This window comes from Mixophyes fleayi, chromosome 5 (assembly GCF_038048845.1).
Source record: "Mixophyes fleayi isolate aMixFle1 chromosome 5, aMixFle1.hap1, whole genome shotgun sequence".
NCBI lineage: Eukaryota > Metazoa > Chordata > Amphibia > Anura > Limnodynastidae > Mixophyes > Mixophyes fleayi.
The window spans coordinates 94,567,442-94,594,511 of NC_134406.1; the positions used below are offsets into that span (position 1 = coordinate 94,567,442).

At 42.6% G+C, this 27,070-nt stretch overlaps 1 long non-coding RNA gene across 1 annotated transcript; it reads left to right on the forward strand.

The window, feature by feature from the left end:
* The first annotated feature begins 240 nt into the window (after nt 1-240).
* LOC142157707 (uncharacterized) lies at nt 241-26,981 on the forward strand. Its single transcript, XR_012692579.1, has 3 exons — nt 241-374; nt 15,650-15,692; nt 26,834-26,981. It is a non-coding gene; the product is annotated as an uncharacterized LOC142157707 (long non-coding RNA).
* Nucleotides 26,982-27,070: the final 89 nt, after the last annotated feature.

Below are 27,070 nucleotides of genomic sequence, written 5' to 3' on the forward strand. Positions count from 1 at the left end.
ATTAAAAGATCCAAGATTTGTTACATGCCATCTGAAAGTGGAGTGTGTCCCTAAATAGTAATTTTTTAAATTAAAGACACTCAATTATCTCTGTGGCTAAATGTATGTTTCTCAATGTCAGCTCACATTATTATATGGCTATATGTAGGTAACTGTAAAACAGGGAGAACATTTAAACAGAAACTAATTTGTCATACTTATTCCAACAGGCCGTCAGAGCTGTCTAAGACAAGAGGCCAGGGAGGAGGAGCAGGAGCTCGTCAGGGTTGAGGCGGAGGAGGTGGAGAAGCAGGAGGCGGCCATGGTAGAGGTGGAGGAGGCGGCGGGCGCGCCAGAGAGGGAGGAGGAGGCCCATGTTGCAGCTTTGGTGGAATGTAAGTTTGTTACAAAAACAATGAGATATATTCGTTGGTGTGGGTAGGCCCATTGTAGTAATCATAAAGCCCTGTTTTCCCACCTGTCATTTGGCCAATAGCTAGTTATCCATTCCACGGTTAACAACCATGATGGCCATAATAATAGCTTTTATTGAATCAAGTAAACCGTAGCCACCCATTTCCCGGCCACCCCACAAATGTGTGTGTGTGTGTGTATTAGGGATGAGCGCACTCGGATTTATGAAATCCGAGCCCACCCGAACGTTGCGGATCCGAGTCGGATCCGAGACAGATCCGGGTATTGGCGCCAAATTCAAATGTGAAACTGAGGCTCTGACTCATAATCCCGTTGTCGGATCTCGCGATACTCGGATCCTATAAATTCCCCGCTAGTCGCCGCCATCTTCACTCGGGCATTGATCAGGGTAGAGGGAGGGTGTGTTAGGTGGTCCTCTGTGCTGTTTAGTTCTGTGCTGTGCTGTGCTGTGCTGTGCTGTGCTGTGCTGTGTTCTGCAGTATCAGTCCAGTGGTGCTGTGTGCTGTGCTCTGTCCTTCTGAGGTCAGTGGTGCTGCTGGGTCCTGTGCTGTGTCCTGTTCAGTCCAGTGGTGCTGTGTCCTGTGCTCTGTGCTTCTAAGGGCATAGTTATTTCCCCAATATTCCCCTGTGTTTAAAAAAATAAAAAAAAGTTTTTTTAAAAAATACCAAAAACTACTTTAATTTTTTTTAATTACCACAAAATTTGCACAACCAATCCTGCAGTATAAGCCCATTGGTACTGCAATATTACCAAGTTCACACATTCAGCAGTAAAAGTCCAGTGGTACTGCAATATTACAAAGTTTACACATTCTGCAGTATCAGTCCAGTGGTGCTGTGTCCTGTGCTCTGTCCTGCTGAGTTCCGTAGTGCTGCTGGGTCCTGTGCCGTGTCCTGTTCAGTCCAGTGGTGCTGTGTCCTGTGCTCTGTGCTTCTAAGGGCATAGTTATTTCCCCATTATTCCCAAGTTTTTAAAAAATAAAAAAAAAATTAAAAAAAAATAAAAAATTAAAAAAAAAAAAAAATATATAATAATTATAACCAAATTTGCAAAACCAATCCAGCAGTATAAGTCCATTGGTACTGCAATATTACCAAGTTCACACATTCTGCAGTATCAGTCCAGTGGTGCTGTGTCCTGTGCTCTGTCCTGCTGAGTTCCGTAGTGCTGCTGGGTCCTGTGCCGTGTCCTGTTCAGTCCAGTGGTGCTGTGTCCTGTGCTCTGTGCTTCTAAGGGCATAGTTATTTCCCCACTATTCCCAAGTTTTTTAAAAATAAAAAAAAAGTAAAAAAAAATAAAAAATTAAAACAAAAATAAAAAATATAATAATTATAACCAAATTTGCAAAACCAATCCAGCAGTATAAGTCCATTGGTACTGCAATATTACCAAGTTCACACATTCTGCAGTATCTTGTGCTACATATAATGGAGACCAAAAATTTGGAGGATAAAGTAGGGAAAGATCAAGACCCACTTCCTCCTAATGCTGAAGCTGCTGCCACTAGTCATGACATAGACGATGAAATGCCATCAACGTCGTCTTCCAAGCCCGATGCCCAATCTCGTAGTACCGGGCATGTAAAATCCAAAAAGCCCAAGTTAAGAAAAAGTAGCAAAAAGAGAAACTTAAAATCATCTGAGGAGAAACGTAAAGTTGCCAATATGCCATTTACGACACGGAGTGGCAAGGAACGGCTTAGGCCCTGGCTCGTGTTCATGACTAGTGGTTCAGCTTCACCCACGGATCTTAGCCCTCCTCCTCCTCCCCCCCCCTACAAAAAATTGAAGAGAGTTATGCTGTCAGCAACAAAACAGCAAACAACTCTGCCTTCTAAAGAGAAATTATCACAAATCCACAAGGCGAGTCCAAGGATGTTGGTGGTTGTCAAGCCTGACCTTCCCATCACTGTACGGGAAGAGGTGGCTCGGGAGGAGGCTATTGATGATGTAGCTGGCGCTGTGGAGGAACTTGATGATGAGGATGGTGATGTGGTTATTGTAAATGAGGCACCAGGGGGGGAAACAGCTGATGTCCATGGGATGAAAAAGCCCATCGTCATGCCTGGTCAGAAGACCAAAAAATGCACCTCTTCGGTCTGGAGTTATTTTTATCCAAATCCAGACAACCAATGTATGGCCATATGTAGCTTATGTAAAGCTCAAATAAGCAGGGGTAAGGATCTTGCCCACCTAGGAACATCCTCCCTTATACGTCACCTGAATAACCTTCATAGTTCAGTGGTTAGTTCAGGAACTGGGGCTAGGACCCTCATCGGTACAGGGACACCTAAATCCCGTGGTCCAGTTGGATACACACCAGCAACACCCTCCTCGTCAACTTCCTCCACAATCTCCATCAGATTCAGTCCTGCAGCCCAAGTCAGCAGCCAGACTGAGTCCTCCTCAATACGGGATTCATCCGAGGAATCCTGCAGCGGTACGCCTACTACTGCCACTGCTGCTGTTGCTGCTATTAGTCGGTCATCTTCCCAGAGGGGAAGTCGTAAGACCGCTAAGTCTTTCACAAAACAATTGACCGTCCAACAGTCGTTTGCCATGACCACAAAATACGATAGTAGTCACCCTATTGCAAAGCGTATAACTGCGGCTGTAACTGCAATGTTGGTGTTAGACGTGCGCCCGGTGTCCGCCATCAGTGGAGTGGGATTTAGAGGGTTGATGGAGGTATTGTGTCCCCGGTACCAAATCCCGTCGAGATTCCACTTCACTAGGCAGGCGATACCAAAAATGTACAGAGAAGTACGATCAAGTGTCCTCAGTGCTCTTAAAAATGCGGTTGTACCCACTGTCCACTTAACCACGGACATGTGGACAAGTGGTTCTGGGCAAACGAAGGACTATATGACTGTGACAGCCCACTGGGTAGATGCATCCCCTTCCGCAGCAACAGCAACAGCTGCATCAGTAGCAGCATCTACAAAATGGCTGCTCATGCAAAGGCAGGCAACATTGTGTATTACAGGCTTTAATAAGAGGCACAACGCTGACAACATATTAGAGAAAATGAGGGAAATTATCTCCCAGTGGCTTACCCCACTTAGACTCTCATGGGGATTTGTGGTGTCAGACAATGCCAGTAACATTGTGCGGGCATTAAATATGGGCAATTTCCAGCACGTCCCATGTTTTGCCCACACCATTAATTTGGTGGTGCAGCATTACCTCAAGAGTGACAGGGGTGTGCAGGAGATGCTTGCGGTGGCGCGCAAAATTGCTGGACACTTTCGGCATTCAGCCAGTGCCTACCGCAGACTAGAGGCACATCAAAAAAGCATGAACCTGCCCTGCCATCACCTCAAACAAGAGGTTGTGACGCGCTGGAACTCCACCCTCTATATGCTGCAGAGGATGGAGGAGCAGCAAAAGGCCATTCAGGCCTACACAGCCACCTACGACATAGGCAAAGGTGTGGGGATGCGCCTCAGTCAAGCGCAGTGGAGACTGATTTCCGTGTTGTGCAAGGTTCTGCAGCCATTTGAACTTGCCACACGAGAAGTCAGTTCCGACACTGCCAGCTTGAGTCAGGTCATTCCCCTGATCAGGCTGTTGCAGAAGCAGCTGGAGAAAGTGAGGGAGGAGCTGGTAAGCCATTGCGATTACACCAAGCATGTAGCTCTTGTGGATGTAGCCCTTCGTACGCTTTGCCAGGATCCGAGGGTGGTCACTCTTTTAAAGTCAGAGGAATACATTCTGGCCACCGTGCTCGATCCTCGGTTTAAAGCGTATGTTGTGTCTCTGTTTCCGGCGGACACAAGTCTACAGCGGTGCAAAGACCTGCTGGTCAGGAGATTGTCCTCTGAAGAGGACCGTGACATGCCAACAGCTCCACCCTCATTTTCTTCCACATCTATGGCTGCGAGGAAAAAGCTCAGTTTTCCCAAAAGAGGCACTGGCGGGGATGCTGATAACATCTGGTCCGGACTGAAGGACCTGCCAACCATTGCAGACATGTCTACTCTCGCTGCATTGGATGCTGTCACAATAGAAAAAATTGTGGATGATTACTTTGCTGACACCATCCAAGTAGACATGTCAGACAGTCCATATTGTTACTGGCAGGAAAAAAAGGCAGTTTGGAAGCCCCTGTACAAACTGGCTCTATTTTACCTGAGTTGTCCCCCCTCCAGTGTGTACTCGGAAAGAGTTTTTAGTGCAGCGGGGAACCTGGTCAGTGAGCGGCGAAGGAGGTTGCTTCCTCACAACGTTGAAAAAATTATGTTTATAAAAATGAATAATCAATTCCTCAATGAAGTACAGCACTGCCCTCCAGATACTACAGAGGGACCTGTGGTTGTGGAGTCCAGCGGGGACGAATTGATAATGTGTGATGAGGAGGAAGTACACACTGTAGGGGGAGAGGAATCAGAGGTTGAGGATGAGGACGACATCTTGCCTCAGTAGAGCCTGTTTAGTCTGTACAGGGAGAGATGAATAGCTTTTTTGGTGTGGGGGCCCAAACAAACCAATCATTTCAGCCAAAGTTGTTTGGTAGGCCCTGTCGCTGAAATGATTGGTTTGTTAAAGTGTGCATGTCCTATTTAAACAACATAAGGGTGGGTGTGAGGGCCCAAGGACAATTCCATCTTGGACCTTTTTTTTTTGCATTATATGACCAATCAACAGTCGTTTGCCATGTTCAAAAAGTAAAACCAAATTTAAAAAAATACAAGAAATTAAACCAAAAGTAAAATGCCGTGTCATAATTTAAAACAAGAGGTATTGACGTGCTCTAAAACTACTGTATTGTTGTTTATATTTTATAAACACTACACTTGAAAGCTTGAGTCTTTCAATAAAAAAGTAACTGTCCATTGCACGAATATTTGCAACAGGGACAATTTTAGGGTTAAGAAAGTCAACTAATAACACTTCGACGCTGTCTGTCTTTATAAACACTACACTTGGAAGTTGGAGGAGGTATTGTGGCCCCGGCACCAAATTTACTACCGGGGCCACTCCACTGTGCAGTCCATATTTAGGTGTATCAGATATTAAACAACGGTGACAGTTGATGCCCAATTTTTTAATTATATTGTGGCCTCGGTACCAAATTGTGTACCGGGGCCACCACACTACGCAGTCCAGATACTTGTTTGGTGGAATTCAGACCAGTTGAGGGTTTTATTATTATATTGTGTGGACCACTCTATCTATACCACACTACAACTCTATACCACTCTATTTCATACTTTAATTCTATTTCATACTTTAATTCTATTTCATACTTTAATTCTATTTCATACTTTAATTCTATGACTAATTACCATAAAGAGGAACAAAATAAACCAATTTTACCAAAAGTATAATATGACTTAGACTTACAAACACTACACTTGAAAGATCGTGCCTTTAAATGAAAAAGTCAGTCTTCATTGCACGACTATGTGCAACAGGGACAGTTTTTTGGGTTTACAAAGTCAACGAATAACACTTCGACCCTGTCTGTCTTTAACATACTTGATGGGATCTCAATGACGAATTGTCTGTACCATGTTTGGAGGAGGTATTGTGGCCCCGGTACCAAATTGGGTACCGGGGCCACTCCACTATGCAGTCCAGATAAAGGTGTATCAGATATTAAACAACGTTGACTGTTGATGCCCAATTTTTTAATTATATTGTGGCCTCGGTACCAAATTGTGTACCGGGGCCACCACACTACGCAGTCCATACCCTTTTTTGGTGGAATTCTGACACGTGGAGGGTTTTTTAATTATATTGTGGCCTCGGTACCAAATTGTGTACCGGGGCCACCACACTACGCAGTCAAGATAGATAGATGCGTATCATAGATAAAGTTCATTCAGTGGTGTGGGGCAAATTGAAAAATATACTTGTGGTGACCCACTCCTCTACGCAGTCCAGGTACATTTATTGGTGCAAATCATAAAAGTTCAGGGTTTTTAATATATATTGTGGTGACCCACTCCTCTACGCAGTCCAGGTACATTTATTGGTGCGAATCATAAAAGTTCAGGGTTTTTAATATATCTTGTGGTGACCCACTCCTCTACGCAGTCCAGGTACATTTATTGGTGCGAATCATACAAGTTCAGGGTTTTTAATATATATTGTGGTGACCCACTCCTCTACGCAGTCCAGGTACATTTATTGGTGCGAATCATAAAAGTTCAGGGTTTTTAAGATATTGTGGTGACCCACTCCTCTACGCAGTCCAGGTACATTTATTGGTGCGAATCATAAAAGTTCAGGGTTTTTAATATATCTTGTGGTGACCCACTCCTCTACGCAGTCCAGGTACATTTATTGGTGCGAATCATAAAAGTTCAGGGTTTTTAATATATATTGTGGTGACCCACTCCTCTACGCAGTCCAGAAAGATACCTTGTTGCAACGTTTTGGACTAATAACTATATTGTGAGGTGTTCAGAATACACTGTAAATTAGTGGAAATGCTTGTTATTGAATGTTATTGAGGTTAATAATAGCCTAGGAGTGAAAATAAGCCCAAAAACTTGATTTTTAAACTTTTTATGTTTTTTTCCAAAAAAATCCGAATCCAAAACCTTAAATCCGAACCGAGACCTTTCGTCAAGTGTTTTGCGAGACAAATTCGAACCCCAAAAATAACGAAAATCCGGATCCAAAACACAAAACACGAGACCTCAAAAGTCGCCGGTGCACATCCCTAGTGTGTATATATGTATCTATATCTATACCTAATATTTATATATTTTTATATATATATATATATATATATATATATATATATATATATATATATAGCAAGAAGAAGTAGTAATATACTGGCTCCCCTTCATGATGTCATTCACCATGGCGACGGGATTAACGCTGTTCTTAATTGGGTAATGTAAGCCTATGTACAATGTATTTTGCAATGCCTTCTACATTGTACATAGGGGCATACTTACATTACACCATTAACAGCAGCGATAATCACGTCGACATGGTGAATGACGCCATGAAGAGGAGCCACCTTATTACTTGTTCGTGATTGGCTCAAGTCGCTTTAAACAGTAGTTGTCATCGGTGATCGTCGGTAAGGAGCCTTTCGGAATCATCATGTAGTGGTAAGTGTTTTCAGGGCATTCGGCATCAATAAGCTGTACCACACCCATATATATTAGAGATGCTCACTGACCCCTGAAGTGGTTTTGGTTTTGGTTTTGGATCTGGATTAGCTTCTTGTTTTGGTTTTGGCAAAACCACCCTTGTGTGTTTTTGGTTTTGTTTTGGTTTTGGATCTGTATTTTTTTAGAAAAAATCCTAAAATATGCTAAAATCACATAATTTTGCTCTTTTTTGATCCTACATTTTTATTAACCTCACTAACACTAATTTCAAGTCCTTTGCAGTCAATTTTGACCACCTCACAGGTCACATTATTATTTTTATACACTTTCGGACAAATACTGCAGCGACCTGACTGGATGCTAAGCGACAGAACAATGACTCAAACACACGGCAGTTCCTAGCACATCTAGGACACATTTGCACACAACAGTGACAGAAAAGGGTGCAAGACGGAATTGTCCTTGGTACCTCCCACCCACCCTTATGTTGGATCTTAAAAAGGATATGCACACTTTAACAAACCAAGCACTTCAGCCACAAAACTGCCACTCTTTGTGGCTCAAGTGCTTGGTCTGTTTGGGCCCCCACCAGGGCCTGATTAAGGGTTCCAGCCGCCCCAGGCTAACACATCTGTTGCCGCCCCCCCCCCCCCCCCCCCCGCGCGCGAGCGAGCGTCTACCGCCCCAACCCATGCATATATGTCTGTGTTTATACACAGTGTTCAAAGTGGAAACTTCGAACAGTTTTACAATCAAGGCAGTAGAAGTGGATGTATGGAATACCACAGCCTATCAGCCCACTTCACCACTGTGTGTGTGCGTGTACATACATGTGTGTGTGTGTGTTTTTATATATATATATGCAAAAAATTGTAAAATATTAATTAATACATAAAAACACACAGGCCCTGATTCATTGAGGAAAGGAAATCCCCAAAAAATTGTAACTTTGCATGTCAGCAAAACCATGTTGCATTGGAGGGGGATGTAAGTTAAACTGTGGGGACAGGTTTATAGTTAGGGTAGGGCATGTCCTAGATCAACTTTAAAGTGCTGTGTAAACATAAAGCTAACAAGTATCCGTGTGCTACATGAAAAAACAGCCAGTATTTAACTTATGTGCAAAATAATAAACTAATATGCATCCCTTGCATTGGAACATGGCTTTGCCCAGGAGAAAATGTACTCATTTTTTTTACTTACTTTCCTTAATGAATCTCTGCAAACACATTAAAATGTTATGACAGTAAAATTACACATTCAAAGATAGACAAATTGTGCCGTTCTCTCTTACCTGATCTTGCAGGGTAGACTACCTGATGTTCGCTCTTGCTTGTTCTTGAAGCGTTGTTGTCAGTTGTCTTCTGGAACCTTGGGGTCCTGTATTGAAAATGTGCAAAATTTTTTATTATAATGCAAAATGTTAACGAACCCTGAATGATTGAAACACAACACTCCATTAGGACAAAATAAAACTACCCCCTAGTACAGGCACATATAGGCAATAAAATATATGAAAATTATTTGCAGTCATATACTGATATCTACCAATCCCTGACAGTCAGCTAAATAATCCCCTTAGCCAATTAATAATTTTGATGTCCCCTGCAGCCTATCCCCCCCCACCCCTGAGTCATGATCCCCACCTCCTAGACAATTAATAATATTGTTGCCCCTGTAGTCTATTTTCCACCCCAACATGAGTTATGATCTCCCCCCCCCCATAGACATAAAATAATAATGATGCCCCCGCAACCTATTCCCCCTCCCTGAGTCATGATTCCCCCCCCACATAGACAGTAATAATGATGCCCTGCAGCCTGTCCCCCCTTCCTGAGTGATTAATCCCCCCCCCATGGACAATAATAACGATGCCCTGCAGCCTATTCCCCCTCCCTGAGTCATTAATCCCCCCCCCATGAACAATAATAATGATGCCTCTGCAGCCTGCTTTTGACTTTAACTTACCTTGAAGATTGCCGGACTGGTCCTCTTCTGTCCCGTGCGACGCTCCGATGCTCCTTCCTTCTAGCAGTGTGGGCGCGATTTGTCTGCTTAGTGTGATCACGTGAGATGTTAACATCTCACGTGATCACACTAATCAGCGCACCGCGGCCGCACTGACAGCTAAGCAGAAGCTGTCAGCTGCCGCCTGCTAACCTGCACAGAAGTGGACATACACAGAAGCGGACCCCATAAGGTAGGATTTTCAGTGGTTGGCTAATCAGGCCCTGGCCCCCACAAAACAAGGTAACAATTGCTATAAGCCACCTAAGGTAACAGTGGTGTTAATGAACTTTACTGTGGCAAGATGTTGTTGTCATCATCCTCAGCCTCATCCTCTCCCTCATCAGTGTGTACATCATTCTCACACATTATTAATTCATCACCGCTGTAATCCACTGTTACAGAAGTCTGAGTATTTTGATGTAGTTGGTGGGAAAGGCCTTCCTCGTAGAACTTGAAGTTCATTTTTATGAACATCATCCACATTTGGAGGAAGTAGCCACCTACGCCGATCGCTGACAAGTTTCCCGGCTGTGCTAAAAACTCTTTCCGAGTACACACTGGAGGGTGGACGGCTTATGCAGTGTAAAGCGAGTTTGTACATGGGTCTCCAAATTCCCTCTTTTTCCTCCCAGTATGTAAAGGGACTGTCTGATGTGTCTAATATGCTGACTGTTTTTTCATGTAGCACACAAATATCAACTTTAAATTTCAGTGTACAAATAAGCTATCAAGTATTTGTGTGTTACATGAAAAAACAGTCAGTATTTAACTTATGTGCAAAACAGAATGTTAATTTGCACCCCTTGCATTGTAACATGGTTTTGTCCAGGAGACTGAAATAAGAAAGTTTCTTAAGTTAAGATCCTTAATGAATCAGGCCCGAGTGGAGGAATAGCTTTTCTACTGAAATGGTGTCATAATGGAATTTGGTAACTGGGGCACAAGACCTCAAGTAACTGCCTAAAACCAGCTGCATTAATAGTGGACATTGGACGCAGATCTAATACGAGAATAGTCGCCATGGCTCGGTGCTCAGATCTGCTAAGTTCGGGTATATTTGGTTCTCAGAAAATCAAGCCTGAGCATCTCTAATTACTAGACCAGTCTGCACTATTCCACGACATGCAAAAACCCATTTAGGGGTATATGTTCTAAACTGCGGGTTTGAAAACGTTGCCTACCAATCAGATTCTAGTCAGCATTTATTTAGTACATTCTATAAAATGACAGCTAGAATCTGATTGGTTGCTATAGGCAACATCTTCACTTTTTCAAACCCACAGTTTAGTAAATATACCCCTTAGACTTTAAACTACCCCAATCACAGTAGTAGACTTGCTTAGAAAAAAGAAAACTCACATTTTTTTAAATAAAGAACATTTTTTTTTATGAAAAATCCCAAATTTAACAACAAACCAAGTTTTATAAATTCTAAATATTTTTCTTTATTATGTCCAGATATTTGGCAATTGGTCTATTCAATGTTATGTATTATTATGTCCGAGGTGACTATTTCCTCTGCACCTGAAAAAAGGGGAAAAAAAATTATGCAACTATTTTATGCAACTAGAGATGCTCAGGCTCGGTTCCCCGACAACCGAACACACCAGATCTTAGCAGATCCGGCTCGGTACATTCGTGCAACCTTGGAATTGAAAACAAGGCAAAACGTCATTGTTACGTCGTCGTATCTCGCAAGTTTTGAATTCTATAAATACCACCCTCCACAGCGATCCAGAGCCACCAAACAGCTCCTGGCACCATTCATGATGATAGCAGTCCATCTACGTCATCTGCTAAAGCCTATGTTAAAGTGCATTGCGTTTTTAGGTGAGGGAAACGAAAATGTAAAAGAACACCTTTTACCTTGGTCAAGAAAAACAGACCTGTAATCCAGGCAAAGTTATCTGCAGAAAAAAATAAAATTACCAACATGCCATTCTACACACGCAATGGCAAGAAAAGAATGATGCCTTCGCCTTTCTCTATGAGTGCTAGTTCTGCAACTGTCACTGAGGCATCTTTTTGTAAGGTCAGTCATGACCAAGCAAGACCTTGTCATTCAGACTCCAAAAGTGGTGTCCAAATACTTTTACATGTAAAAGCCGAATTGGAAGAAAACAGTAAGGCAATAGAGGAAAATGTATGTTCAGATTCAGAAATGACAGAAATCCCTGAGCAGTCTATCCACGAGTGCTATGTGTAATCTTGAGTCTTCTGATAGTATACCCATAAAGAGGGCCCCTTTCAGCATTTCTGCAGATGTATACATGAACAGCCCAAGTGTAGCCGGTGATACACAAACCGAGGATGCCACTTTGGAATTGCAACAGGATGAGGGGGATATTTGTGTAGCTGACGAGGGCGCTAATGAGGATGTTGATGAGGATGATGTTGTTTGTGTAAGTCCTGCACCAGTGGAAGCAGTTCCTGCACGTGATAAGGCCATTGTCATGCCTGGGCATAAGACCAAAAAATCCACCTCTTATGTGTGGAATTATTTTTACCCAAATCCTGACAACAGTTACCTAGCCATTTGTAGCGTTTGTAAAGCCACAGTCAGTAGAGGTAGGGACCTTAACCATCTAGGAACCTCATCCATGTTACTTCATTTGAAGCAAGTTCATGGCAAGCTGTTGGGAAAATCGAAAATTTCTGCTTAAAAAATAACAACAAGCAGTCCATCATCAGCTAGGTCCCTTCTCTCATCTAGATCCCGACAAAGGCAATCTACACCCACAACACTGTCCTCATCAATATTCTCTGTAGCGATCAGAGTTAGTCCTACAGTCCTACATCCAGTTTACTTCTCCACTATCCTGGATTCCTCATAAGAATTCTTGAGAGTTAGTCCCACTGCTGCTGCTGCAGCTGCTGCTGGGGGTGAATCTACATCCCAGAAGCAGACCAAGAAAAAGACTGCTAGTAGTTTACAACAATTGACTGCTACGCAATCATTTGCAAGAGGAAGCAAGTATGAAAGCTGTCACTCAGTCGCAAAGCGGATCACAGACGCCATGGCGACTATGTTAGCATTAGATCTGCGTACAATATCCACTATTATTGCAGCTGGTTTTAGACAGATACTTGAGGTCTTGTGTCCCCATTACCATATTCCATCATGACACCATTTTACTAGAAAAGCTATTCTTGACCTCTGCCAGAAGGTTCGTAAAATGTTATTATTGGGCTACTAAATGCCATTCTACCGACTGTACACTTAACCACCAATATGTGGACAAGTGGAACTGGGCAAGCAAACGATTATATGACAATGACAGCCCACTGGGTTGGTGATTCCCCTTCACCAGCAGGAGCTGCAGAAGCAGCATGTACCCAAGTATTTCACATTTGTCAGAGACAGGCTACTCTGTGTATCACCGGCTTCACTAAGAGTCATACAGCTGACGATCTATTACAAAAACTAAGGGATGTCATTGCAACATGGCTTATCCCGCTTGGACTCTCCTCAGGATATGTCATTTCTGATAACGTCACCAATATTGTGAGAGCATTACAGCTGGGTGAATTCCATCACATTCCCTTTTTGCTCACACAATAAACTTGGTGGTGCAGAGCTTATTGAAAAATGACAGGGTCGTGCAGGAGATGCTGTCTGTGGCCCGTAACATATCTGGACATTTCCAGCTTTCGGCAACAGCATGTAGGAGATTGCAGCAGCTGCAAGAGCAATCTAATTTGCCCTGCCACCAACTGAAACAAGAGGTGGTGCCAAGGTGGAATTTCACCCTGTATATGCTTCTGCGGAAAGAGGAACAGCGAAAAGCCATCCATGCTTACCCCACAAGCCCTGACATTGGGAAAGGAGGGGGGATGTATTTAAGTCAAGCGCAGTGGAGAATACTTTCTGTGTTGTGCAAGGTGTGGAAAACATTCAAAGCAGTCACCTGTGAAGTGAGTTCAGACACTGCTAGTTTGAGTCAAGTTATTCCCTTAATTAGACTTTTTAAAAAGCAGCTTAAGAAGATGAAACAAAGCAATTACATTAAGTATGTCGGACTTGTAGATCAAGTACTTTATTCGCTTCACTAGGGTCCAAGAGTTATCAAAATCTTGAAATCGGATCACTACATTTTGGTGACTGTGCTTGATCCTAGGTTTAAGAGTTATGTCTTCTGTTTTTTTCCAACTGACCCAGATTTGAAGAGATGCAATGAGCTTGTGGTAAGCAAGATGACAGCTCAAGTGTTACGTGATAGGATGTTGTCTCCTCCTTCAGTTTCTCACTTATCTACTGCTAGAAAAAAACTTAGCTTTCCCAAGAGACCCCGGGATGATGCAGATGACTCAGCACAACATTTTGACATCTGGTCTGGTCTAACAGAATTGATCTAAAAATGTGACACCTCTGCTGTATCTCCACCTGAATCTACTATCAAAATCCAAAGGATGGTGGAGAATTATTTTAATGTTACCTTAGAAATAGACACATCGACAGTTCCTTTACATACTGGGAGGAAAACAAGAGAATTTGGAGACCCATGTACCAACTTGCTTTGCACTGCCAAAGCTGGCCACCCTCCAGTGTGTACTCGGAAAGAGTTTTCAGCACAGCCAGGAACCTTGTGAACCTTGTGAAGGATGAATCTAGATAGCCCAAGTATTAATATAACATGAGCAAAACATTCTTAAGATGTAGATAATATGGATATGACTCCTGTTTAGATAATAAGGAATCCTACCAAAACCAATATCCTTTACCTGACCAGGCCAACAAGGGAGCAAGAACTACCAATACTCATTTACTCTCCATATGAAAACCAGGTAAACCAAATGCTTTGCATCTGGCTCAGTATTTGTGTGCAGAAAACAATGTAATTAATCCTAGAGTACCTATCGTCTTAGAAACAATTTTTAGCTATGTTCCACCACATGCCAATTATTTTTTTGTAATTCATTTCTGCTCGGCTTTTTTACCATGCCACTACACCCTGATTGTCAGTGGCTATTTGCATTTACTTTTGATGATCAATCAATGTCAGGTATTGAAGGAAGATTCAGGTGCAATAATATTAGATGTGTGAGTTTGCAAGAAAAATCAGAGACTGACAGTCCAGAGGCTTTTTTGAAGAAATGGCTAATCTTGTTGTATGGAAGGGAATTACTTGTGCACAGTTTGCGGTAGAGAGGGTGCAACACATTCCATGGCAAAATATTCCATCAGGAGCACCCCCTCGGCCCTTAAATGCAAAAGTTTTGCATTATAAAGATAGAGATGGATTCACCCTCCCTCCATCACACCTGTTTGCCTCATGCTTGTGACTTCTGAGTCCAATCGTTGTTAAGGATCTTTTCTGGGACTAGAGTTAGGTTCTTGATCCCTGAGTGTCATCTGTTGGGATTAGGTGGCATTGTTTGAGAACATGGCATGCTATAGTTGGCATGGGGTATACTGGGTGGGGGACTGGGTTGTTTGTGTACTACTTTGTACTTGAATCTCTGTTGTTGCATCTCTTACTGCAAGCAACTCTCCCTTGTATTAGAAAAAAGTCCAAAATGACATATATGTGCTTATAAGAGCTATAATAAACTTATCAACAAAAATTGTACTGGTGGTGTTTGTGAGGTTATGAAAAAATGTAGTGAACTTATGGTACTCTCACTAGATCCATCTGTTATTAGTATCAGAGATACAGTAAAATTATGGATACAAATGTAGGTAGATGAAGGGAGCAGCTTGGCTTTTGCAAAGTTGGTAATGGAATTGGGGCTAGCTGATTTGTGGCACCTGAAGCATCCTAATTCCATACAATTAATCTGCCTTTCAATCTTTCACCATGCATTTTCCGGAATACATTTGGCACTTATCTCTCAAATTGGTGCCTGCTTTAGAGGAAGTAGAATATATTGTTATGAAGGAAGGATTTACATCCGCACAAGGATCAGACCATCCTCACTATGTCTACATTTATTACTGATATATTGTATTTAACATGAAGGAGTGCTCGTACAACTTCTTATATAGTGTTTACAAAGAAAGGAAGAGAAATAGAGTTGAATATGAGAGCACTCCAGTCCATTCTTGCTATAATATCTTCCTTATAATTAACTTTTAGTTAAGTTTTAAAATTACACTTTTATTAATAATAACTCTAAAATTTGTTTGTTTTTTTACCTTATACCAGGTCCTAACAAGGCGAAGTTATTAAGATGAAGTCAAGCAGTGAAGTAAGGAAGAAAATGTGATAATAAAATTGGTTATAACTAGGGATGAGCGCACTCGGATTTATGAAATCCGAGCCCACCCGAACGTTGCGGATCCGAGTCGGATCCGAGACAGATCCGGGTATTGGCGCCAAATTCAAAAGTGAAACTGAGGCTCTGACTCATAATCCCGTTGTCGGATCTCGCGATACTCGGATCCTATAAATTCCCCGCTAGTCGCCGCCATCTTCACTCGGGCATTGATCAGGGTAGAGGGAGGGTGTGTTAGGTGGTCCTCTGTGCTGTTTAGTTCTGTGCTGTTTAGTTCTGTGCTGTTTAGTTCTGTGCTGTTTAGTTCTGTGCTGTTTAGTTCTGTGCTGTTTAGTTCTGTGCTGTTTAGTGCTGTGCTGTGCTGTGCTGTGCTGTGCTGTGCTGTGTTCTGCAGTATCAGTCCAGTGGTGCTGTGTGCTGTGCTCTGTCCTTCTGAGGTCAGTGGTGCTGCTGGGTCCTGTGCTGTGTCCTGTTCAGTCCAGTGGTGCTGTGTCCTGTGCTCTGTGCTTCTAAGGGCATAGTTATTTCCCCAATATTCCCCTGTGTTTAAAAAAATAAAAAAAAGTTTTTTTAAAAAATACTAAAAACTACTTTAATATTTTTTAATTACCACAAAATTTGCACAACCAATCCTGCAGTATAAGCCCATTGGTACTGCAATATTACCAAGTTCACACATTCAGCAGTAAAAGTCCAGTGGTACTGCAATATTACAAAGTTTACACATTCTGCAGTATCAGTCCAGTGGTGCTGTGTCCTGTGCTCTGTCCTGCTGAGTTCCGTAGTGCTGCTGGGTCCTGTGCCGTGTCCTGTTCAGTCCAGTGGTGCTGTGTTCTGTGCTCTGTGCTTCTAAGGGCATAGTTATTTCCCCATTATTCCCAAGTTTTTAAAAAATAAAAAAAAAGTAAAAAAAAATTAAAAAATTAAAAAAAAAATAAATATATAATAATTATAACCAAATTTGCAAAACCAATCCAGCAGTATAAGTCCATTGGTACTGCAATATTACCAAGTTCACACATTCTGCAGTATCAGTCCAGTGGTGCTGTGTCCTGTGCTCTGTCCTGCTGAGTTCCGTAGTGCTGCTGGGTCCTGTGCCGTGTCCTGTTCAGTCCAGTGGTGCTGTGTCCTGTGCTCTGTGCTTCTAAGGGCATAGTTATTTCCCCACTATTCCCAAGTTTTTTAAAAATAAAAAAAAAGTAAAAAAAAATAAAAAATTTAAAAAAAAAAAATATATAATAATTATAACCAAATTTGCAAAACCAATCCAGCAGTATAAGTCCATTGGTACTGCAATATTACCAAGTTCACACATTCTGCAGTATCTTGTGCTACATATAATGGAGACCAAAAATTTGGAGGATAAAGTAGGGAAAGATCAAGACCCACTTCCTCCTAATGCTGAAGCTGCTGCCACTAGTCATGACATAGACGATGAAATGCCATCAACGTCGTCTTCCAAGCCCGATGCCCAATCTCGTAGTACCGGGCATGTAAAATCCAAAAAGCCCAAGTTAAGAAAAAGTAGCAAAAAGAGAAACTTAAAATCATCTGAGGAGAAACGTAAAGTTGCCAATATGCCATTTACGACACGGAGTGGCAAGGAACGGCTTAGGCCCTGGCCCGTGTTCATGACTAGTGGTTCAGCTTCACCCACGGATCTTAGCCCTCCTCCTCCTCCCCCCCCCTACAAAAAATTGAAGAGAGTTATGCTGTCAGCAACAAAACAGCAAACAACTCTGCCTTCTAAAGAGAAATTATCACAAATCCCCAAGGCGAGTCCAAGGGTGTTGGTGGTTGTCAAGCCTGACCTTCCCATCACTGTACGGGAAGAGGTGGCTCGGGAGGAGGCTATTGATGATGTAGCTGGCGCTGTGGAGGAACTTGATGATGAGGATGGTGATGTGGTTATTGTAAATGAGGCACCAGGGGGGGAAACAGCTGATGTTCATGGGATGAAAAAGCCCATCGTCATGCCTGGTCAGAAGACCAAAAAATGCACCTCTTCGGTCTGGAGTTATTTTTATCCAAATCCAGACAACCAATGTATGGCAATATGTAGCTTATGTAAAGCTCAAATAAGCAGGGGTAAGGATCTTGCCCACCTAGGAACATCCTCCCTTATACGTCACTTGAATAACCTTCATAGTTCAGTGGTTAGTTCAGGAACTGGGGCTAGGACCCTCATCGGTACAGGGACACCTAAATCCCGTGGTCCAGTTGGATACACACCAGCAACACCCTCCTCATCAACTTCCTCCACAATCTCCATCAGATTCAGTCCTGCAGCCCAAGTCAGCAGCCAGACTGAGTCCTCCTCAATACGGGATTCATCCGAGGAATCCTGCAGCGGTACGCCTACTACTGCCACTGCTGCTGTTGCTGCTGTTAGTCGGTCATCTTCCCAGAGGGGAAGTCGTAAGACCGCTAAGTCTTTCACAAAACAATTGACCGTCCAACAGTCGTTTGCCATGACCACCAAATACGATAGTAGTCACCCTATTGCAAAGCGTATAACTGCGGCTGTAACTGCAATGTTGGTGTTAGACGTGCGCCCGGTGTCCGCCATCAGTGGAGTGGGATTTAGAGGGTTGATGGAGGTATTGTGTCCCCGGTACCAAATCCCCTCGAGATTCCACTTCACTAGGCAGGCGATACCAAAAATGTACAGAGAAGTACGATCAAGTGTCCTCAGTGCTCTTAAAAATGCGGTTGTACCCACTGTCCACTTAACCACGGACATGTGGACAAGTGGTTCTGGGCAAACGAAGGACTATATGACTGTGACAGCCCACTGGGTAGATGCATCCCCTTCCGCAGCAACAGCAACAGCTGCATCAGTAGCAGCATCTACAAAATGGCTGCTCATGCAAAGGCAGGCAACATTGTGCATTACAGGCTTTAATAAGAGGCACAACGCTGACAACATATTAGAGAAAATGAGGGAAATTATCTCCCAGTGGCTTACCCCACTTAGACTCTCATGGGGATTTGTGGTGTCAGACAATGCCAGTAACATTGTGCGGGCATTAAATATGGGCAATTTCCAGCACGTCCCATGTTTTGCCCACACCATTAATTTGGTGGTGCAGCATTACCTCAAGAGTGACAGGGGTGTGCAGGAGATGCTTGCGGTGGCCCGCAAAATTGCTGGACACTTTCGGCATTCAGCCAGTGCCTACCGCAGACTAGAGGCACATCAAAAAAGCTTGAACCTGCCCTGCCATCACCTCAAACAAGAGGTTGTGACGCGCTGGAACTCCACCCTCTATATGCTGCAGAGGATGGAGGAGCAGCAAAAGGCCATTCAGGCCTACACAGCCACCTACGACATAGGCAAAGGAGTGGGGATGCGCCTCAGTCAAGCGCAGTGGAGACTGATTTCCGTGTTGTGCAAGGTTCTGCAGCCATTTGAACTTGCCACACGAGAAGTCAGTTCCGACACTGCCAGCTTGAGTCAGGTCATTCCCCTGATCAGGCTGTTGCAGAAGCAGCTGGAGAAAGTGAGGGAGGAGCTGGTAAGCCATTGCGATTACACCAAGCATGTAGCTCTTGTGGATGTAGCCCTTCGTACGCTTTGCCAGGATCCGAGGGTGGTCACTCTTTTAAAGTCAGAGGAATACATTCTGGCCACCGTGCTCGATCCTCGGTTTAAAGCGTATGTTGTGTCTCTGTTTCCGGCGGACACAAGTCTACAGCGGTGCAAAGACCATATTGTTACTGGCAGGAAAAAAAGGCAGTTTGGAAGCCCCTGTACAAACTGGCTCTATTTTACCTGAGTTGTCCCCCCTCCAGTGTGTACTCGGAAAGAGTTTTTAGTGCAGCGGGGAACCTGGTCAGTGAGCGGCGAAGGAGGTTGCTTCCTCACAACGTTGAAAAAATGATGTTTATAAAAATGAATAATCAATTCCTCAATGAAGTACAGCACTGCCCTCCAGATACTACAGAGGGACCTGTGGTTGTGGAGTCCAGCGGGGACGAATTGATAATGTGTGATGAGGAGGAAGTACACACTGTAGGGGGAGAGGAATCAGAGGTTGAGGATGAGGACGACATCTTGCCTCAGTAGAGCCTGTTTAGTCTGTACAGGGAGAGATGAATAGCTTTTTTGGTGTGGGGGCCCAAACAAACCAATCATTTCAGCCAAAGTTGTTTGGTAGGCCCTGTCGCTGAAATGATTGGTTTGTTAAAGTGTGCATGTCCTATTTCAACAACATAAGGGTGGGTGTGAGGGCCCAAGGACAATTCCATCTTGGAACTTTTTTTTTTGCATTATATGACCAAGCAACAGTCGTTTGCCATGTTCAAAAAGTAAAACCAAATGTAAAAAAATTCAAGAAATTAAACCAAAAGTAAAATGCCGTGTCATAATTTAAAACAAGAGGTATTGACGTGCTCTAAAACTACTGTATTGTTGTTTATATTTTATAAACACTACACTTGAAAGCTTGAGTCTTTCAATAGAAAAGTAACTGTCCATTGCACGAATATTTGCAACAGGGACAATTTTAGGGTTAAGAAAGTCAACTAATAATAACACTTCGACGCTGTGTGTCTTTATAAACACTACACTTGGAAGTTGGAGGAGGTATTGTGGCCCCGGCACCAAATTTACTACCGGGGACACTCCACTGTGCAGTCCATATTTAGGTGTATCAGATATTAAACAACGGTGACAGTTGATGCCCAATTTTTTAATTATATTGTGGCCTCATTATGTAACCCCCTGTCACTGTGTGTAGTGTGGGGTGCAAAGGGTACACAGTGCACCTCCTTCTCAAGCCCTGGCTAGCTGATGGGCATGGGTGTAAATGATCAGGGGGTCCCTGCACATGCAGGTGTTTCTTTGTAGTTAGTGGGACACAGGTAATGTCACTTTGGTGCAGTGTAATAGAAGTCACAATAATTTGGGCGCCAGACCATCTCTATAACAAACTGAACTTTTATTTACACTCTTCCTCCAGCACGATAATCATAATGGTTGCAGAATATATACATCTCCTTACTCTCTCCAGCACAGTTATTAATGAGAAATACGAATATGGTTGCAAATATCTTATCACTCCTCCTGCACAGTTCTTAATGTTATCCAGATGTTAAATAACATAATTTACATGTCTCTTGCACTCCATACTCACTGCAGATCACCCTTTCTGCAGGGTCACATGCATGGATGCTAATAGGCAGGCAGCCTCTCCTCCATGCAGCTCTGACACACTCTGTGTACCTCTCAACTGCAGCTCATCCCTCCTCTGCGGGGATAATGTCTCCTGTGCTCTGACACGTCACTCTGTGTACTCTCAGCCTCAGGATCTGACACTACAACTACCATGCCTCTTGTAGCAGCCCTCACTCCAGGGCCTCTTCCATGTGCAGTGTCCCCCTCTCTCTTGGGTTCACTATAGTGGCATGGAGTTCTCCCCCTCATCCAGGGCACACATTCCTTGCCCTGGCTCAGTCACCACGCTCAGACTTCCAGGCAATGCTGGGGGAGCCTGGGAGCTTCCACCCCAGGTCCCCAGCTACAACTCTCCTCTCCTGTGTCTTCTCTCTCTTTCTGACACTTTAAAGATCGTGCCTTTAAATGAAAAAGTCAGTCTTCATTGCACGACTATGTGCAACAGGGACATTTTTTTGGGTTTACAAAGTCAAACAATAACACTTCGACCCTGTCTGTCTGGGGTCTCTCAATGACGAATTGTCTGTACCATGTTTGGAGGAGGTATTGTGGCCCCGGTATCAAATTGGGTACCGGGGCCACCCCACTATGCAGTCCAGATACTTGTTTGGTGGAATTCAGACACGTGGAGGGTTTTTTAATTATATTGTGGCCTCGGTACCAAATTGTGTACCGGGGCCACCCCACTACGCAGTCAAGATACTTGTTTGGTGGAATTCAGACCAGTTGAGGGTTTTATTATTATATTGTGTGGACCACTCTATCTATACCACACTACAACTCTATACCACTCTATTTCCTACTTTAATTCTATTTCATACTTTAATTCTATTTCCTACTTTACTTCTATTACTAATTAATTACCATAAAGAGGAACAAAATAAACCAATTTTACCAAAAGTATAATATGACTTAGACTTACAAACACTACACTTTAAAGATCGTGCCTTTAAATGAAAAAGTCAGTCTTCATTGCACGACTATGTGCAACAGGGACATTTTTTTGGGTTTACAAAGTCAAACAATAACACTTCGACCCTGTCTGTCTGGGGTCTCTCAATGACGAATTGTCTGTACCATGTTTGGAGGAGGTATTGTGGCCCCGGTATCAAATTGGGTACCGGGGCCACCCCACTATGCAGTCCAGATACTTGTTTGGTGGAATTCAGACACGTGGAGGGTTTTTTAATTATATTGTGGCCTCGGTACCAAATTGTGTACCGGGGCCACCACACTACGCAGTCAAGATAGATAGATGCGTATTGCGTATCATAGATAAAGTACATTCAGTGGTGTGGGGCAAATTGAAAAATATTCAAAATGCACTGACATTATCAAAAACAAGAGGTTGTCACACGCTAAAACTCCAACATGTATATGATGGAGAGGATGGAGGAGCAGCCGTATGTGTAGTGTAATGCAGATCTGTTGAAGGTTTTTTATATATTTTATTGTGGTGCCCAGTGCCCACTCCTCTACGCAGTCCAGGTACAATTATTGGTGCGAATCATAAAAGTTCAGGGTTTTTAAGATATTGTGGTGACCCACTCCTCTACGCAGTCCAGGTACAATTATTGGTGCGAATCATAAAAGTTCAGGGTTTTTAATATATTGTGGTGACCCACTCCTCTACGCAGTCCAGGTTCAATTATTGGTGCGAATCATAAAAGTTCAGGGTTTTTAATATATTGTGGTGACCCACTCCTCTACGCAGTCCAGGTCCAATTATTGGTGCGAATCATAAAAGTTAAGGGTTTTTAATATATTGTGGTGACCCACTCCTCTACGCAGTCCAGGTACAATTATTGGTGCGAATCATAAAAGTTCAGGGTTTTTAAGATATTGTGGTGACCCACTCCTCTACGCAGTCCAGGTACAATTATTGGTGCGATTCATAAAAGTTCAGGGTTTTTAATATATATTGTGGTGACCCACTCCTCTACGCAGTCCAGGTACAATTATTGGTGCGAATCATAAAAGTTCAGGGTTTTTAAGATATTGTGGTGACCCACTCCTCTACGCAGTCCAGGTCCAATTATTGGTGCGAATCATAAAAGTTCAGGGTTTTTAATATATTGTGGTGACCCACTCCTCTACGCAGTCCAGGTCCAATTATTGGTGCGAATCATAAAAGTTCAGGGTTTTTAATATATTGTGGTGACCCACTCCTCTACGCAGTCCAGGTACAATTATTGGTGCGAATCATAAAAGTTCAGGGTTTTTAATATATTGTGGTGACCCACTCCTCTACGCAGTCCAGGTACATTTATTGGTGCGATTCATAAAAGTTCAGGGTTTTTAATATATATTGTGGTGACCCACTCCTCTACGCAGTCCAGGTACAATTATTGGTGCGAATCATAAAAGTTCAGGGTTTTTAATATATTGTGGTGACCCACTCCTCTACGCAGTCCAGGTCCAATTATTGGTGCGAATCATAAAAGTTCAGGGTTTTTAATATATTGTGGTGACCCACTCCTCTACGCAGTCCAGGTACAATTATTGGTGCGAATCATAAAAGTTCAGGGTTTTTAAGATATTGTGGTGACCCACTCCTCTACGCAGTCCAGGTACAATTATTGGTGCGATTCATAAAAGTTCAGGGTTTTTAATATATATTGTGGTGACCCACTCCTCTACGCAGTCCAGGTACAATTATTGGTGCGAATCATAAAAGTTCAGGGTTTTTAAGATATTGTGGTGACCCACTCCTCTACGCAGTCCAGGTCCAATTATTGGTGCGAATCATAAAAGTTCAGGGTTTTTAATATATTGTGGTGACCCACTCCTCTACGCAGTCCAGGTACAATTATTGGTGCGAATCATAAAAGTTCAGGGTTTTTAATATATTGTGGTGACCCACTCCTCTACGCAGTCCAGGTACAATTATTGGTGCGAATCATAAAAGTTCAGGGTTTTTAATATATTGTGGTGACCCACTCCTCTACGCAGTCCAGGTCCAATTATTGGTGCGAATCATAAAAGTTCAGGGTTTTTAATATATTGTGGTGACCCACTCCTCTACGCAGTCCAGGTACATTTATTGGTGCGATTCATAAAAGTTCAGGGTTTTTAATATATATTGTGGTGACCCACTCCTCTACGCAGTCCAGGTACATTTATTGGTGCGATTCATAAAAGTTCAGGGTTTTTAATATATATTGTGGTGACCCACTCCTCTACGCAGTCCAGGTACATTTATTGGTGCGATTCATAAAAGTTCAGGGTTTTTAATATATATTGTGGTGACCCACTCCTCTACGCAGTCCAGGTACAATTATTGGTGCGAATCATAAAAGTTCAGGGTTTTTAAGATATTGTGGTGACCCACTCCTCTACGCAGTCCAGGTACAATTATTGGTGCGAATCATAAAAGTTCAGGGTTTTTAATATATTGTGGTGACCCACTCCTCTACGCAGTCCAGGTACAATTATTGGTGCGAATCATAAAAGTTCAGGGTTTTTAAGATATTGTGGTGACCCACTCCTCTACGCAGTCCAGAAAGATACCTTGTTGCAACGTTTTGGACTAATAACTATATTGTGAGGTGTTCAGAATACACTGTAAATTAGTGGAAATGCTTGTTATTGAATGTTATTGAGGTTAATAATAGCCTAGGAGTGAAAATAAGCCCAAAAACTTGATTTTTAAACTTTTTATGTTTTTTTCAAAAAAAATCCGAATCCAATACCTTAAATCCGAACCGAGACCTTTCGTCAAGTGTTTTGCGAGACAAATCCGAACCTCAAAAATAACGAAAATCCGGATCCAAAACACAAAACACGAGACCTCAAAAGTCGCCGGTGCACATCCCTAGTTATAACAGACCCTTCAGCTGTGCGGGCAATGAGATATTTATCAGTATCTCATCATCTCACGTTTTATATATATACCGTTGTATTACATTTAATAAAACCTTTTTATTTTGTATTAGTCGTCCTCATTTATTTTGTAGACCAGACTTCAAATTAGTGTTAGCTAGTGACCGTTCTTTGTATATTGGTTATAGATACAGATATGGTTGTGAACAATGTTATGTGGCTTAGTCTAAAGACAGATAAATGTATCACAGCTTGGTACCAGGGATTTTACTCCTTTATATTATGAGACATATGTTAGGGTGGGTGGCCTTAATAGTGTATTGTAGAGAAAAAACCTTAGTCCATTATATTCTTAATCCATTCTGGCTGACGCTATTGGGAGAAGGGTCAGAATTGGTCATCCAATGGGAAGGGGTTTGTGTCACAAATGTTCACACAGTGAAATATCTTGTCCTTTGGGATTAATTTTAAACATATCTCAGGGGTAATTTAATTAACAGAGTAACAGAGCTTATGCAGTTTTTTAAAAGACAAGAACATGATACGTTGTGCTCTGGAATTTGAATATATCCAATCCCACTCTGAATTGGTAAGAACCAGTGGGCTTGCATCTTAAAAATATGTGTAGATTATTTGTTAGATAAACATAATCTACTTTATACCAAACATGTCCAATGTGCACCGTGAGACAGAAATGTTAGTTTTCTAGCATGGTTTGCAAGAGCAGAAAGTGACTGTGTAGTTGTTCTGATGATTGTAAATGGTGCAGGAGAAAAGCATTTCCTAATGGCTGACATAGCTGTTGTCTTTAAATATAACCCATCTGGTTTGTTGGCATATCTGAATAGAATCTCCTCCACCAAACTCTTAAGGGACAGTAGGACATACTTGGAATCCACCATCACTTTGGAAGGGTTGGAAGAGGCAATAATATCCTTACCAACTGGTAAGGCCTAGGAGTAGATGGCCTCCTGTAAAAAATACATATAGCGGTTTATTTTCCTAAGTTGTTGGAGACCTCTAATGGTTTGTATGAGTCTGGAACATTACCCCAGTGTATGTCTGAAGCATTGATAGTAGTACTTCTGAAATCAGGAAAATAAACACAGTTTGGTGTGGACCCCTCATATATAAGATGGATTAGGCTCCTGTACTGTGGACTCATGGTAAGAGTGTGCAAAAATAGATATCCCCCTCCCTGAGTCACTTTTACAGAACAGGGGTTTCCTGAGTGGGCCAGGTGAAGATCTACACCCTGAAGAGATAACATGACATGGGTGGAGGCACTGTGTTTGAAGATTACCCCCCTTTCCCCACCTGGTGACTCTATATATATTAGAAATGCTCAGGCTCAGTTATCTGAAAGTCGAGCCCACCCGAAATTAGGGAATCAGAGTAAGCCTTCGAGCCAGCTCGTTACTTTTGCACATTTTCGGATCTGAATCAAGGCAAAACGTCAATGTTGCGTTTTCGGATCTTGCAGGTTTTGGATTCCATAAGGACCTCCCTCACCAGGAGATCCAGTGTCATTGCTCACACAGAAACAGGGACAGCAATGTTCTTGTCACTCTCCAGTCTCCAGTGCCATTGCTCAGTGCCATTGCTCATACAAAAACACGAGCCGTAGCAGTGTTCTTGATACTTGACAAAATTTACTAGAAATGATTGAAAATTAATGTTATTGGAGTTAATAATAATGTAGGGATAAAAAAAAGAACCAAATTATTTGATTTTAGAAAAAATAGGAATTTTAGAAAAAAGAAAACTGGATCCAAAACCAAAACCAAAATACGCAAGGGCGGTTAACCAGAATAGGGCAGACAGGGTTAATGATCCTGCTGTTACCTGGAGAAAGGAGTTCACACACAGGTGCATGACATGGGTGTGATTGCTGTGTGTGTGTGTAAACAGGATTGTGGGATTGTGGGATCTGGCTCGCCTTTGACCATCCCTCTGCATCTCCCACATGTGCTGCACTATCGTTTGGCAACACGGAACCAGTGCCTAGTTATGGTTTCCACAGGTAGGTGTAGCACACAGTTTTGCTAGGCAGAAGAACTTTGCCTTCTCTGTATTTTGCGGAGCCATAATGGACCACTTTACTTCCTTTCAGGTTGCAAAGAAGTGTGGAGGAAATCCTGGGACAGAGAGGAGGTTCAGGCTGTGGAGAAACACCTGATGAGGTTTACACAGACATGCCGGGTGCCCGGAAAGCGAGACTGTGTTGCGTGCCTCATGGCTGAACCATCCATACTCAAAGATCGGAACTAGTTGGAGGTGAAATTCTACAAAAAGAACTGTATAACAACTTTAAAGAGGGATCAAACTTGTTGAAATTATGCAAAGTGAT